This window comes from Trichoplax adhaerens, genomic scaffold (assembly GCF_000150275.1).
Source record: "Trichoplax adhaerens TRIADscaffold_10 genomic scaffold, whole genome shotgun sequence".
NCBI classification, from domain to species: Eukaryota; Metazoa; Placozoa; class Uniplacotomia; order Trichoplacea; family Trichoplacidae; genus Trichoplax; species Trichoplax adhaerens.
This window is the reverse complement of record NW_002060952.1, coordinates 893,419-906,129: the sequence shown is the minus strand read 5'-3', so window position 1 is coordinate 906,129 and position 12,711 is coordinate 893,419.

Genomic DNA, 12,711 nt, shown 5'->3' with positions numbered 1-12,711 from the left:
CTTCTCCGGTGTGACATCCTTGGATTGGAGTACTTTTAAGCACTTTGGAATTGTATTCATTTTAATCCAGCAGCAATCGATCGATCTTGATTACCTTTAGGGCATTCAACAGTAGAAAGACATGGTAATCCTGCCTGAATATGTATATATATATATATATATATATCAGTAAAACAGCTACTCTATGTAGATCTAAATCTAATAATACTACTATGTTTTTAGATTTTAGCAGCAAGATTTTCTAATTTTAAAATATATCGTGTAATTTAGTCAATGGAAATTTTTCCAAGCCTTTCATCTACAGTCCTTATCCACAGTGTTGCGTACTGTATAATACAGTATAGTACTGTAGCTTGCTCTGTAAGTACTGTAGGGTATGACGTCAGAGTCTTTGCGATTGCGTCATGTCTACACTTGTTACTGCAACGGGAATGGAATACTGTACTATACGTTTTGTATACGTTCGCGAGCGTGTAATCAACGTCAATGTGTACAGTACAGCATGCATACGCCGTGCAGTACAGGGTACACTATGCGTTCAGGGTTTTATGTTTTACTCAGCAACGTACTGAAGTGTCTGAAGCCTGCTTTCTGCAAATAAATTGATTATTTTTATATTTTTGATTACGATATTTGAATTTTTAAGCACTTAAGCTATCCAATGATACCAAATTGGACTAATAAAATTTTAAAATAATAATTTCATATAATTTCAATGACCGGGAAAGACTTTTAAGAAGCACAGTACATTGTACACTGCTGTACAGTATATACTGTACAGTGTACACGACGTTTCGATACAGTACTAAATGAATGGCGCTGATATGAAATTAATGAATTAATTAATGGACATCTGCTCAAGAAATTTCATAACTATCCAATCGTCAATGAATGGTGCAACCTAAAGTCAATGTCGTATCATGGACTACTAAAATCATGCATGGTATATGATATTTTAGTAGTCTGTGGTCGTGTGTTGAAATTGAACAGTTTTGACTATAGAGAATGAAAGCAATAGGAACAAAGTGTTTGCATACTTTTTCACATCAGCGCACAGCGATCGAAAATCTCACTCGTGATACTTGGCATACTGTAGTAGCTGTAGTGCATGTCCAAGTAGTTACTGCTTTTGCCTAAATATCCTAATAGACTAGTGATGAAATTCTCGATGCGTATTCTTTATTCAGCATTACTTTCGTCGAATAGTAAGATGGTCAAAATTAAGCAACTCGACTCTTCCTAGAATGGAGTGGGTTGACTGCATGCCTCTAGCTAATGTGGCTGTATTGTAGATGGCTCAGTAGAGTAAATTAATTCAACACCATACATCCTGTACTCTAAAAAAGGCTCTCTACTGCACTGTACTCTATCGGTTATAGGTATACTCCAACAAAGATATTTATCGTTATGTTCTAGCAAGTTGCTTTAAGGTAGTGATTCAATCTATAATTCTATACAATCATGTTTGTACAAATCAATTGACTGTGAACTATCGCGGTCTAAACCTGCACTTACTACAGTTGTAGAGACCTCTTCAAAATACTAACTTACTATACGTACAGTACTGTACTTTTAGTACACTGGCCCAATGGCGAGTAGAAACTGAACTGCTAGGCCTCAATCTGTTCGCATAAATTGATCAACTTTGCATATTGAAAAATTGGGCAATTAATTTATTGATAGAAATGACCGAAGTAAAATATCCACATAATTATCGAAAAAATAGAGAGTACCCAAATATTACATTACAGAATAGAGTAAAATAGTCCAATAAACCTTGTGCAGATCCATTAATATAATTACATGTATTCAAGATATTGCCAACGATCACGTATTTAAAAAATATTATAACATATCTCATGAAATTAATATTATAATTCAAAATCCGAGGATAAAATATTTTTAAGGATACCTTCATCAAATTAATCTTAAAAATTTCTATACAGTCCAAATTCAGTTGAATTACTCCAACTGTATAATTGTAGTATATATTATAACAGTTCCTTAAACGAGTACTATTCACACCTCTTACTATATGCAAAAATACTATGTATTCCATATATGCATAAATTGAGATCCAATATACACATTAAAGTGATAATAAATGAGAATCCTTGCCATTTCAAATGTTGATGGCAACTACTAGTACTTTCTTCATTTTGATAAGGAAAACAGCTTTCTTAGCCCGTTCAACAGTCCACAAGGCTTCGTAATTTAGCGTTAATATCTCGTTCCTTCTTTAACATATTAGCACAGTACTTCTTGTAAGTATCAAATTCCTATCACAACAAATAAAAATTAATGCACATTATGCCTTGAATTCAATTACTTAATCAGCAAATCTTGAATAAACAGAATAAAAATTCAGTTTTAATATAGTCTTGGATTGAAAACAAAAAGTAATCGCGTAATATGAATTCAGGATACAAAAAGTTACATTATCTATTACTTACTTGACGAGATTTAACTAATTTTCGCTCCTTATCTTCTAATTGATTCTTTAACCTGACAATTTGAGCATTTGTGGAAACGGCCTCAACATCACGTCTAGTAGAAAATAAACAGATTTGTTATCTACATTTTATCCGTGTCGTCTGTTTTGTGTATATGTAGTCATCCATTTATGCCATCACATTATTACTAATATCACGTCTACGTATCACTAGCTACTGATAATTTTAATCGTTAGTCAATAATTTCATTCATTGAAGCTCTTCAACCTACTTGAATTTAATTTCCAGGTCTTTAATCGCCAGATGAGAATGATCTAAACGTTTCTGTAAATTTGATATTTCATCTTGTTTTTCCTATATATGATGCAGTGACAGTTCAAAGATTATCTTTTTTACAATATATCGATACTTTTGATTTATATTCTCATCACTGTAACATTTATTACAATATTCATTTCGTAAATGGAATTATGAAGGATAACCTTAAAAGTTGAATACTGCATCGTTGTTAAAACACTTCTAATCAAAATAATCACCTGGATTAATTTGCCGCGCTTCATAGCAAGTTCAGTTAATTCTTCCTTGTCTTTTTTATACTTTTCTAATCTTTCTTGTACCATTTGTATCTCGTGCCGATTACTTTCCTTCTCGGCCTGAAGTTGACTATTATATATTTCGATATCTTCACTTACTGTAACAAATCTACTTTTCGATTCGTTCAGTTCTTTCCTTAGGTCCTCTTCATTACGAGCGGCTTCAAGCCTAAAATTCCTAATTAAATAAAATTCAAATTCATTTTTAATTACTTTCATTAGTCTGACTTTATCATGGCATTATGTCAAGATAATACTTTAATATCAAATATAGGAAAACACGTCGAGGGATATAACTGCTATTATTATGCAATCTTACTTAAACTAACCTTAATTCCGAGCTAGTTTTATCAAATTCAAGTGTTAAATTTTTCAATTCACGATTTAAGTAGTTTATCTTCTCATCTCTTTCGCTTATAGCCGTTGAAAATAAGTTACGATTTTCAGCTACCAATTTTTGATTATCAATCTTAAGCTGCTCATTTTCTTGCGCAAAATGATCTCGTGTTTTAGATAATTGATCGTACTCCTCCTGCAACTGACCGTAGCGCTTTTCTATTACCATCTTTCGTTCCTTTTCTAATTGTATTGACTTCTTAGCTTGCTCTAATGTATTATCTGCTCTCATTTTACTCTCTTCTGTCAATGTTAGCTGCTTTTGACATTCATCAGCCCTTTGCTTTAACATCATAATCAATTCTGATTGCTGATCAATCCTGGATCTTAACATGTTATTTTCTGATTTATCATCTTGCGACAGCGCTTGCAATTTATCTAGGCTAGTCTGTAATTCGCTAACTTCACCCTTCTACAATATAAATGAATGCGTTGGTATGAGTAAATCAAGGCTTATAAATTCTTTCTTGCTTTTTAATTATAGTCTAACAGTGAGTACCAGACTTGGGAACACTTGTAACTGAAAAAGTAATGTAATTCGCTTTCTACTATTTGAAGATGATGATAACCTATCTTGTCATGTGATTGAAAGGAAAGAAGGACTGTAAAATAAAACTATTTTCCTATCAAATTTGTTATCATGTACAGATTTCTAGGCTAAGATCAAACGGAATTTTTAAAGGAATATTTATCTGTTTAAATTGTATTATCAATATCGGTAGTACAGGATATCTTGATTCATCACTTGCATTAGCCAAATCATAAATGATTACATTTTATATCATATAAATATTGAACGAATTAAGAATAGCTCCTATTAGTAACCCTAGAGTTAATATTGTAACAACGCAACAGAGTATCTACTTTTGTTTAAAAATATTGATAGTATCAATTTTAATAAAGTATTTTTAAAATTTTAAAAATACGTCGCTAATAACGTTAAGAGAAATTTGTATCAAGAAATCACTAACGTTGAAAACAACAAATTGACAAACTATCATACTGATGTCATAAACAATAGAATGTAGAAAGAATAGGAACTATGCATGTACCGTATAGCTCACTAGTACATTAATTTATCACCGATCAGATGAGTATTTCAGTGTACTTATTAAAAAAACAAGACGATGGCCGTTTAAATAATAGTTCTGATTGACCATCATTTAAACTTTAATGGATTTTTAATATCATAAACAGATGTCATAGTTTGTCAATAATATTACAACAGTGCTAGAATTATCCAGTACTTACCTTGGATGCACTAGACGAAGATTTTAGTTGCTTCGGCGTTCGAGGAAACGACGCCATTACGAATCAAATTCCCCAACTCCAGAATGGTTAACATAGAATGTATAAAGTGTTGTAAAGTCAGCATGAATTCATTGACGTCGGTTGCTAAGGAACCACCATCATGCCTACAAAGGCTCCTTCTAAATATTTTATAATGTGAATTTGCATTAATTATCCTTGTTATTTTGTCATTTTAGTCACACAAACATAAAAACTTGCATAAATCAAGCTTCCATCATATTGTCTTAATGCACAATAGAAATGAATCTAAAGCGGCAAGGGTCTATGATTAAAAATAATCGAAATACATAGATTACAATAAGAAGGAGAGGAAACTACTTATGGAATTAGTTGTATGATATCATGTGGCTGATGAGAAAGACGGAATAATAATTTTAATTCAATATTGTTTAGAAAGGTGTGACGTTTTTGATCAAATAGCAAAACTTGAGCCAACTTTTATCACATAGATCTTGATTGCTTACAATATTGGATCAACTGCATCACTTTTAAACTTTGTGTATCCATATAGTAGTAAAAAAATCAACCTATTAGTGTAATATTTCGACAGCTAAACATCTTTGCGGTTCTGGTGTTTTCTATTCTTTTTCTGAAAATCTTCTTAGGTAGAAGGTGAAAATACAGAACATTATGCTTAATTTTTAAATATTCACGAAACCAGAAATGTTTTCATTGTATCTACTCATTTAACTTAGACCTAGCATTGTAAACTAAAACTTGATGTATAACCATCTAGTAGATAAGATATAAGTTCCTGTATTCAAATGTTAACAAAATTTTCACTTTAAAGAATAAATCTTGTTTGTTCTAAGAATAGCTGGAACGCTTTATCTTTAGCTATACTATACTCAATTATATTATCGTAATTTATTACAAGACGTTGACCTAGAACTAATTGAAGGTCAAACACTTAGTTACCGCGTTGAATAAAAGTTAATTTATTATTCATAACTTTTATCAAAAATGGAATTGTTAATAGCTATGGAATGCAATGTTCGCAATTTAGAGTGTCAGTGTCTCATAATAAACCAATCATCAGTTAATGTTACTATTTCTTAAAACATCCAAGTTTAATACTATGAAGTAATAATAAAATACGGTGGTAAGCTAATATGTAAAAAAATTTTGTTATTTTTTGCATCTGTAATGCGTAGTTGAATACAGCAATAAATAAGACAAGGCTAGAAACGAGAAATTATGGAGTCATTTAACGTAAAAGTTATATATAATCATATATGACAATGTACACATCTGCTATGAAATATTGTGAAAATAAGCTTAGAAGTATAAAGCAAGCTATCGACATAAAACAAAAACATATACAAGAGCCTTCCACTATTTCTTATGCAGTATATTATGCACGATAGTTATGCTAGTTAACAGTCGTGATCTACTTAGATAATTGATCTGATACTCGCAAGAGATTTCATAAAAACTCTATAGTGACAATGTACAGTATACTTTGTGGTGAATCCTGATAGATTAAAATTAATAACTTATCTTCTATTTTATGGCATATGCGATTTACTTAGTATATTTGTTAACAATTATTCGGACGCAAAATAATTTAGTTCCGTCAATGTGAACTTTGCAATTAATTTTCATACTATGTTATCTATTTAGTGAAGTTAACATAATTTTAAAATTGCTTTCCTAACAATTATTCATCTACAGTTCTATTAGTTAAGCTTAAATTGTTTTAAGTTGATAATTTGTTATCAGTGTACTTTACAATGATGAGAAAGAACATTAGCAACGAATAAGTTCATTCTTATTCTATTCTTCCCAAGCTTCATTATTTACTGTTAATTATGGTATACACGCATAATACCAGTAGCTTTGATTTAAACAGCATTCAGTTTTAGTTATATAATATGATGTGTTGTATTATACATGCATATAAAGTGAAAAGGGAGTAAAAATACAATATTCGCTTATTTACACGTTATTAGCATGATCGTACTGAATAAATCTGTAAATTTCCCAAGCTATATACAAAAATTTTAAGTTGCATTATAAAAGAATTCCTACAGAGCGTTGCTATTGCCAATAACTAAGGTGGATAAGACAAGATAGAAATATTTATTGTACATCATATGTAAAGGGTTGAACGTAATATTGAAAAATGAGTTTAAGTTTAAATCACAACTCAAGCTCGAACAATGTTAGTCTTTACATTTCGCCCAATTATGAATTGGATATCAGGTGATCAATTGACTTTCTCGAGAATTGTTAAAACTAAATCAATTGAATATTTTAACTTTTGGACCTTACGCTTAATGTAAGGGCTAATTCATTAACGATTTATAAAATCAATCACGTAATATTGTTGTTTGTTCCTGCTAGAATAATTAGCGCAGTTCACAACATGATCATTTCATTAGAAATGAAAAAGCATTAGCCTTTTTCATATTCAGCGCTATCTTGACTTCTGTTCGATTCTAGCTGCTATTATTAGTCAGTATCGACCAAGACTATATATCTATCATCTAGTCTTCTAGTTAGTGAGATTTCAAAAATAATCCTCAAATCTATGATAGTATTTTTTCTCTATAGGAGTTACTCTGTAATTCACTGTATTTATTGCATTGCATATCTGCTTTCTACTACTAAGATTCTTGGCTTACAAGTTAGAGTTAGGATTAGGATTCATATATACCAATAATAAGATTATTAAAAACATATTGTAGCCTTTAACAAATACTGCTATACTTCTATCTAGCACGGCTCGTGCTGATATTGATAACTAGTTTACAGAGTAGAACACTAAGAAATGGTGATAAAATTTGCTTCAAATATTTGTTGATTTATAGTTTACTCATAGAAGTGAAAGTAATGGATATTTAATGACCTATAAATCGTTGTCTTGGTATATTACTGGTAACAAGGTCCAGTAATACCTGCCCATGCTTTTACTGAATAACTATTTTAGATCCGAAAAAAGCTAATTATTTAAAAAGATTGATTGTTTGTGAGGTGATATTTTCTCTCCTAATTACCACTTCGACAGAAAAATATCCTCAAAGAGAAATTTCATCTTTGTCTAGTTCTTTATTTCTAAAACTGTACCTACTCTAAGGTTGGATTGAAATGGATAGAGAAAAGCAAAATAAGTCTAAATAGAGGCAACTTGCAATCTTTATCTGTTATGCTAGATGAATAGAAAGGATGTAGAGCTGACATGCAAATTTATACACAAATGTTGCGATAATAAATATTCCAGAGAAATTATTTATTATTACCATATACATCAAAAATATAAAACCAGACAAAAGGAATCAGGCTATCGTATTCATTATTCTATGACTTTATTTAGTCTAAAAAATTAAACATAGACAGTCTTCTGTTTATTTTTCGATTTATTCAACTGTATAGACAATTAATAGAATGATAAAATATTCTATATTAATGTGAAGTAACGCAATCTTTCAGCTGCCAGTATTAAATTTAATTACTTTCGTAAGAAAGAGGGAGTCTTTTACACTATAAAATAGAACTAATGATATTGATTCCCAAATTTCATTTACTCATCGAACTTAAATGTAAGCTATCTGGTTATTTAATTCATAATTATGACTAACAAAGTGATAAGACAATTTTCTATCAGACCGATAATAAAGTAACATCAAAAAATTATGCAGCAAAATTTACTGACGTAGCGCAAGAGAATGCAAACATGCTCATCCTCTTGCTTAGTTTATAGATGTCGTTATAATAATTAACGAGAAAATTTACTGTGGCTTAAACATCTAAAATAAAGCAAAGGAAGGCCAAAAGCATTTATTTACTTGATATACGGTATACTTTTCAGGAATGGGTGATATTATTCCTCGACAGACATGTGCTTCAAAAATAAGCTATCTGGTTGATATCTATACAGTATGGTAATGACTATAACATACAATAAATTGATTAGCTAGCTTGAATTAGTAAACAATGTATAAGTGTATAGTGCAATATACATAGTTGTATACTAATACAAACTGGCTAGGCAATTATTCAACAGCATACGAAGATAAGACTGAACACTTAAGAAGATGATGTACCACCAACTATACAGTAAAGTTGAATAAAAAGTTAGCAAATACGACTTATTAATGGAAGCCGTAATACTGCTAATATTCAAGTTAAACACTAATCGTAAGAAAGAGAGAGACGAGATGGCCGCTGACTGCCAGAAATGAGTGAGCCAATTATTCTGCTGATTATATTAGCAGAATATGCTCACAATAATTATAGATAACGGGATATGATTGTTTTATTTATACTTGTGCATATATACAACCAACATATTTTACTTAAAATGTATAGCTGTAATAAATAGTTCTACTGAAGTTAACTCCATAATTTTATTAATTTTGACCAATTGGATTCAATATTGTTTATATTCCCAAAATATTCGTTGTAGTCAGGCATCATGTGATAAATGATGAGCATAATTTTAAATTCTTCCATGCGGAACATTTACTGATGTATTTCTTTCTCATTGCAGTACCGCAGTAAATTTCCGATGACTAATTCACAACTAGTCTACTTCCTTATTGGAATTAAGCATGGTTGATACAAGGTGCTTTTAATGGATTGTAAAACTGTTAAAATCATACCTATTTACATCATTATTACTAAGAAAGCATGCTACCAACGCATAAAATATTAAATGCTTCAGTGGTATTCAAGGGTGGCTAATATTGCAAAAAAGAAGAGTCTGTTGTCACTTTCGTTAGTTTTCATATCAATAATAAACAAACATTCTTTCTAATTTATAAATAGTACAAATATTAATAACATTTGCTATACTAGATCTCTATTGCTGGGGTAATAGTAGAAATTTTGATTAATTTAATTGGAATAAAAACAACTACTTGAGCAGTTGCTGCTATAATAAGTACGATTTACAGATGTTAACTATTTCCAATACATCTAGTCAAAACCTGAACTAGAGATGGTAATTTCTTTTCTTGTACTAATTAAATTATAAAAGTAAAATGAAATCAATAACTTTGTTGATTCCTTAAAATATTAATTACATAGATTTAAGTTTTAACATCCGATAATCTAGACACGACAGCTTCAATAATGTTTTTATTACTTAAGACGTGGCTAATAGATATGCGTCGAAAGTCCAGTTTTTAATCGCTAGAGCTAGAAATTTTCTTGAATTAGAACAGATTCACTGACATGTGCGATAATCGATAGTATTATGTCAAAATACAAGAAATCTAAATTCCAATTCGATGATATCTAGCTTAATAGTCTACTTTCATATTTGTAAATTGTAATTCTATAGGGATCATCATTAAGATAAATATTCCTACAAAATTGAAATGTAAATTCTATGACTAGGATATTAAAATTTTATTAGAGATATTGTAGCTATAAACATGAGATAATTTATTCGTATTTCTTTAGAAGAATTTTTACATTTAGATAAACAAGAGAATACAAGTTGATAATTTAAACTTGCTCTGTTGATTGATAATCATAATTGGCATAATTTTCTCATTATGAAGTTAGAACTCATCAATTATTTATATGAGTATCAGTTATGCTACTGACAATTATTTCAAAAAAGAATAACTAGATCTAATATCATCATGAAAATTAATTATTAATCCAAGCATCGAACGAATTAGTTTTTGGTGATGCTCATTGTACACTTTCTATTAGATTAGCTGTTATTTTTATAATTTGGAAAGATGAGAGGTTACGTTACCAGTAAAGGGCTAGGCATAACCAGTTTAATTACTTTTACGGCTAATTTTATGATTAAAGCATTGAATATTGTGTATTGATCATCCTAATTGGATAAAAATTTAGTGACTACAAATGATAAAAATACTGACTAGTGTTTTATTGAAATCATTCTCTATCCTAAATAATTTAATTTGATAAACTTTCAATTTCAGTATTTTGATTAACGTCGTCCTGGTATAACTTATAAATTCTGCTCAGATTTATTTACACTTAGGATGGATATTAATATTAATCAATCCATCTAAAGTTAATGTATTCCATAATATTATAAATTTATGTAATGATAATCGCATACTTGAATTGATACATTTTGCACATAAACTTAGATATTACTTGTTTACAAGCAACCATATTTTGCACACAGCGATAATTGCTTCACGATGCCAATAAGTTTAAAATCTTGATTCAGTAGAATAGTACATTTATTTGAAGCTAATTTAAATAAATATTCACGTTACTGCATTAGTTTCAACAGAATTCTTGATTGATTAAGGTATCATCAAACATACAAAAATAATCTAGAGTAATTATACAAAAAAGGTCAGACATAAATAGCACCATTATATTTATACTAAATAGTAAACTGGCAGAGATTGCGGCCAATATCCGAAATTGGCCATAACGTGTATTAATAGTGATACAAACAACACTTTTCAACCATAAAATCTTCACATTCATGGTAAATAGTTATGCTCGGACTGACTGGTAGCCAGTTGCCAATCCTAACGCTTTTTAATTTTCTCTCTAAACTGTGGGTCTATATTTAGCTTAGCATCTGGTAAAGTAATTGTATTCTTATTACCACGTAGATTGTCCCACAGTTTGAAATTATTTAAATATTTATGCCTGAATAATAGCTAATGAAATATCAACTATCTGCTTTATCAAGATGTCTTCCTAAAGAAAGAAATGGCTCAATTTTAACATATATATTTCCTTAGTGATCCGATAATTGGATCGTTTTTTATTGAATATATACCATATAGGAGGTGTTTCTAATGCGAGAAAAGATGATCACTTAGCTTTTATAAATGGAAATTGCTATTATTTTTTATTACACTCTTAAATGCAACGAATAGAAAATATGCACACAATTAGCAAAGTGTAGCAATAACTTCAATTGATTTCTTTTCCGATCATATTTACAAACGTTCGATTTCATGTGGCTGTAAAAGGAATTATCGCACACCTATACGGTATCAATTAGGTCCGTTTTAATTTTTGCATTAATTATTCTTTATTAGGGCGTTACTTTTATTATTTGCTTATACTCGCAAACTTCGATAACGAATACATATACTGAATGCTAGTGCACCCGGTAATAAATTCATTTTAGTATTTACTCTGCTCCATATCCAACGTTTTTACCGCTTTTTAGCCAATAATAGCAAATTATATTCTCTTATACATACAGTACATGAACCAAATAAATTATCTTAGTTGCACTTGTATACATTGAATAATCCAATCCTCGTTTCTAACGTCAATGGCAATAATATCCTAAACGAAAACATCATTTAGGATAGACATTATTCAATTAATTTCCGTATTTCGGTCTATTTACATTATATTTATGCTATTCTCTTCCATTCAATAACGTTCGACAATTACTGGATCTGCAATTTTCTTTTATCCTTACATGAAGAATGAAAAATATAGTTTCTTCCTAAAATAACCCTTAAAGATGCAATTTTAGTCACCGTGCCATACTAACAATAAAGGCTTAAAAATAGTGCATGTAGGTGCGGAGTAGCTTGTCTTGCTGATATGTGCAATAAATGTTTGTTAGTAAAACTGATTCAATCTGAGTTACATTAATCCATGTGCTTGAATTAAATAACAAATCATTAAATTCATTACAATTATTAAGAATATGAACCCTTCAAACGATAAATGCCAAAATTAATTAAAGTTTAACAGGCAACCATGAAATGTAAAATGTTTATTGCGCCATAGTAATCGAAATGACAGTGTTTATCTGACTGTTGACGATTTGGACTGGGCTATATTGCCTTCTGCCAGTTTACTATAGGTATTCCTTAATGTTACTAGAACAGGTAGAAAAATACATTTATTTACTTGTTATAATGTTCACATCAAAACAATGCTAATCTATTTTATTTTCTCAGAGGAGTAGTTCGATTGGGTATTCCTAATAATATTACAATTATAAAAATATTATCCATCAATTGTCTGAGATACAA